Genomic DNA, 5,000 nt, shown 5'->3' with positions numbered 1-5,000 from the left:
CCTGCGTCGACGATTTGAGGAGGTGGCCCTCCCACATAAGATGCCGCTCCAGCACCTCAATCTCACGCTGCACCTCGTCCCGGCCTGCACCGTCGGCGGCTGGCCCAATCCTCTTCAGCGCCAGGAGACGGGACCGGCGAAGTGTTGGCCCCATCCATCGGCATGATGGGATGCCGAGGCCTCCCTGGGCTACAGGAGCGTGGAAGTAGCCCAGGGGAGTGTCCGCCGGAAGGCGGAACCATCTCCTGACGGCGGCACGGATGGTCACATCTGCCGCTTTCAACGCACCCACTCGGGTGCGGCTGAGGGCCAGCCCATGGTACAGGCCAGGCAGAAGTACGGTGGTGAGGGCGTGGAGGCGCTGTTGCGGCTTGAGCGGAGCTCGGGAGATGACGTCCAGCTGCTCCACCAGGTGGCGTCGTGGGTTGAAAACGCAGCGACCAGCGGTGGAGAATTGCAGTCCCAGGTACCGGAAGGTTTCACCCACACGTAGGGCGGGCACGGTGGCGTTGCCCGCTTTGAAGGTAACGTCGGCGTCGACCTTCACCTTCTTGTCGCGCCCAGACGCGACTAAGGCGAGGGTGAAACACTTCCGGGCGTTGATCTGCAGCCCCAGATGGGCGAGGGCTGCGACGGCTGCGTCGATGAGGGACTGCAATCCCCTCGCGGTCGATGCAAAAAGCAGGACGTCATCTGCGAAGGCCGCAGCGTTAACTCTGCGACCAAGGATCCGAGCTCCGATGTGGGAGGGAAGTTGACTCAAAACATAGTCCACCGCAAAATTGAAAAGGAGGGGGGAGAGGGGGTCACCCTGACGCACACCCCTAGCCGGCTGCAGGGGCACGCCCACGTCGGCGCCGCCCGCTATCACTGTCGTGCTACCCTCGTAACACCTTTCGACGTACTCAATAAAGCAATCCGGCAGGCCATGAGCCCTCAGCACGGGGCGGAGGGCAGCATGGTCCACCGAATCGAACGCTTTAGAGACGTCGATCGATGCCACAAAAACAGAGCGACAGGAGCGGACTGCGTCGGTGAGAGCAGTGTCCAAGATGAAGGTGTTTTCCAACATCCCATCCCGGGGGATGAATGCCCGCTGACGTTCGTCCACAGCACATGCACGCATCAGGCGTGACGCGAGAACCTTGTGAAAGGTCCGCGCCAACACCGAGCAGACCGTAATGGGGCGAAAGTCAGCGGGGGATGTTGGTGCAGCCGTTTTGGGGAGAAGTGACGTCCGGGCGCGAAGCAGACGCTCGGGAATGGCGCGGGCCAGGAGGAAGAGGTTCAAGAGTTTCACCAGGACTTCATGCGGCAGGCGCCGCAGCTCCGCTGGAGTCAGGCCGTCCGGCCCGGCTGCCGATCCCCTGGGCGGCAAGGCAGCGGCGACCTCCTCACGTGTGACCGGCCCCCACAGGCACTCGGGAGCGACAGGCTCCGAGTGCGGGAGAAGGCGGTCACGGATGAAGCCAGCGGTGGAGATCGGCTTCTTCGTGAAGAGGTCCGCCCAGAAGTCCAGCAGACCGGGGATGTCGGGTGGCGGCTGCAGCAGGGTGCCGTCCAGCAAGCCGCGCACGCAACGTGCACGCGACCTACGGAAGGCGTCCTGTGTCCGCGCGTACTCCCAGCGGCGCCGCTTGCGCTTCTGCAGCGGCGGGGCGGCAGGCGGCCGCTTGGATGATTGGCGCGGCCGCTGTGTCCTGGTGATCAACCTCTCCCCCCTGGACCCGACCGACGCAAGGGCATCCGGGAGCATGCCCAGGATGACATCGGGCGGCGTGCCCCGCCCCAGACCAATGACTCGATCCAGGGCAGAGAAACGCTGGGCGGAAGCAGGCAGCCCCGCCAGATGCTCCCAGATGGCGGCGTCAGTCGGCCCCTCCGACGGCGGCCCGGTGGTGTCGGCCGCGAAGTCCTCGGCTGCGTCGACGGGCGGCGCAGCGGCCTCGCCCGCGTCAGGCAGCGAGCTCGCTGCTCCCCGGCGGGACGCCGGCTCTTCCCCCCGACCGATCTCAAGCGCCTCCATGAATTGGCGGACAAGCTGCTTGTGGGCAGCTTGCCGCCGTCGGCACTTGATTGCCTCGAGCGTTCGGTCGGGGAACATCCTGATGAGTTCTTGATTAACAAAGAAGAACCGGGCGTCCCTCTCAAGGAACAGTTCGGCCTCTGCCTTGGCGAGCGACAGGACTTCTTCCTCCGTCCACCTCGCGCGATGCCTCTCCGTCACGATCTCAGCGTTGGCGGCCGCAGGGTGTTGGCGGCGGCGATGGACCCCGAGACCGTTCTTCGTGGTAAAAGTGCGGTGGCACTCACTGCAAGCAAAGGGAGCTACACAAACTATCGCATTTTCGTTACGGCCGGTTGGCCGGATAGGTGCTGGGGTAGCTGGGGTGGCACCTTCAGCGGAAGGGCCACCATCTCTTGTTTCTTGTCGGCTGCCCCCAACTATAAAGGGATAATGCGAGGGGGGGCTGGTAACCCCCCCAAGCCCCTGGTGCGGTCTTCCACTCTGCGAAAATCAGCGGGCCCACGAGAAGGGGAGAAGACCGCAGGAGAGGAGAGGCTAAGAGGGCTAGGCCCATGTATTGCGCATCACTCTCCCTGTAACTATAACCCAAGGAAGGCACCTCGCAGCAGCAGCACGACTACATCAAGACCGCACTTCGAAAAGCCAAGTCCGGATGCAGCCACACCGCCGCCACTTGGCCACCTTAAGAGAGTCATAGTTACTCCCGCCGTTTACCCGCGCTTGCTTGAATTTCTTCACGTTGACATTCAGAGCACTGGGCAGAAATCACATTGCGTCAACACCCGCTAGGGCCATCGCAATGCTTTGTTTTAATTAGACAGTCGGATTCCCCCAGTCCGTGCCAGTTCTGAGTTGATCGTTGAATGGCGGCCGAAGAGAATCCGCGCACCCGCGCGCCCCCGGAGGAGCACGCTAAGGCGGCCTCGCAGCAAGGAAGATCCGTGGGAGGCCAAGGCACGGGACCGAGCTCGGATCCTGCACGCAGGTTGAAGCACCGGGGCGCGAACGCCGCGCAGGCGCGCGCATCCTGCACCGCCGGCCAGCACGAGGCCGACCAACGGCGAGAGCAGACCACGCCCGCGCTAAACGCCCGCACTTACCGGCACCCCTACGGCACTCACCTCGCCCAGGCCCGGCACGTTAGCGCTGACCCACTTCCCGACCAAGCCCGACACGCCCCGATCCTCAGAGCCAATCCTTATCCCGAAGTTACGGATCCAATTTGCCGACTTCCCTTACCTACATTATTCTATCGACTAGAGGCTCTTCACCTTGGAGACCTGCTGCGGATATGGGTACGAACCGGCGCGACACCTCCACGTGGCCCTCTCCCGGATTTTCAAGGTCCGAGGGGAAGATCGGGACACCGCCGCAACTGCGGTGCTCTTCGCGTTCCAAACCCTATCTCCCTGCTAGAGGATTCCAGGGAACTCGAACGCTCATGCAGAAAAGAAAACTCTTCCCCGATCTCCCGACGGCGTCTCCGGGTCCTTTTGGGTTACCCCGACGAGCATCTCTAAAAGAGGGGCCCGACTTGTATCGGTTCCGCTGCCGGGTTCCGGAATAGGAACCGGATTCCCTTTCGCCCAACGGGGGCCAGCACAAAGCGCATCATGCTATGACGGCCCCCATCAACATCGGATTTCTCCTAGGGCTTAGGATCGACTGACTCGTGTGCAACGGCTGTTCACACGAAACCCTTCTCCGCGTCAGCCCTCCAGGGCCTCGCTGGAGTATTTGCTACTACCACCAAGATCTGCACCGACGGCGGCTCCAGGCAGGCTCACGCCCAGACCCTTCTGCGCCCACCGCCGCGACCCTCCTACTCGTCAGGGCTTCGCGGCCGGCCGCAAGGACCGGCCATGACTGCCAGACTGACGGCCGAGTATAGGCACGACGCTTCAGCGCCATCCATTTTCAGGGCTAGTTGCTTCGGCAGGTGAGTTGTTACACACTCCTTAGCGGATTCCGACTTCCATGGCCACCGTCCTGCTGTCTTAAGCAACCAACGCCTTTCATGGTTTCCCATGAGCGTCGATTCGGGCGCCTTAACTCGGCGTTTGGTTCATCCCACAGCGCCAGTTCTGCTTACCAAAAGTGGCCCACTTGGCACTCCGATCCGAGTCGTTTGCTCGCGGCTTCAGCATATCAAGCAAGCCGGAGATCTCACCCATTTAAAGTTTGAGAATAGGTTGAGGTCGTTTCGGCCCCAAGGCCTCTAATCATTCGCTTTACCGGATGAGACTCGTACGAGCACCAGCTATCCTGAGGGAAACTTCGGAGGGAACCAGCTACTAGATGGTTCGATTAGTCTTTCGCCCCTATACCCAGCTCCGACGATCGATTTGCACGTCAGAATCGCTACGGACCTCCATCAGGGTTTCCCCTGACTTCGTCCTGGCCAGGCATAGTTCACCATCTTTCGGGTCCCAACGTGTACGCTCTAGGTGCGCCTCACCTCGCAATGAGGACGAGACGCCCCGGGAGTGCGGAGGCCGCCGCCCCGTGAAGGGCGGGGAAGCCCCATCCTCCCTCGGCCCGCGCAAGGCGAGACCTTCACTTTCATTACGCCTTTAGGTTTCGTACAGCCCAATGACTCGCGCACATGTTAGACTCCTTGGTCCGTGTTTCAAGACGGGTCGTGAAATTGTCCAAAGCTGAAGCGCCGCTGACGGGAGCGATTATTCCGCCCGAGAGCATCCCGAGCCAACAGCGGCGCGGGTCCGGGGCCGGGCCAGGTAGGTCCGTCATCCGGGAAGAACCGCGCGCGCTTGCCGGGAGCCCGAGCGCCCAAAGGGGCGAATCGACTCCTCCAGATATACCGCCGGGCAGCCAGCCAGGACACCGGGGCTCTGCCCAACAGACGCGAACCGAGGCCCGCGGAAGGACAGGCTGCGCACCCGGGCCGTAGGCCGGCACCCAGCGGGTCGCGACGTCCTACTAGGGGAGAAGTGCGGCCCACCGCACACCG

At 62.7% G+C, this 5,000-nt stretch overlaps 1 pseudogene; it reads right to left on the bottom strand.

Moving 5' to 3' along the window:
- LOC124733915 overlaps positions 1-5,000 on the bottom strand; it is a 7,958-nt pseudogene that overhangs the window by 2,370 nt on the left and 588 nt on the right.

The sequence above is a fragment of the Schistocerca piceifrons genome, unplaced genomic scaffold, assembly GCF_021461385.2.
Source record: "Schistocerca piceifrons isolate TAMUIC-IGC-003096 unplaced genomic scaffold, iqSchPice1.1 HiC_scaffold_1416, whole genome shotgun sequence".
Taxonomy (NCBI): domain Eukaryota; kingdom Metazoa; phylum Arthropoda; class Insecta; order Orthoptera; family Acrididae; genus Schistocerca; species Schistocerca piceifrons.
Note: the sequence above shows the minus strand (reverse complement) of the source record. Positions and strands in the feature narration are given on the sequence as shown.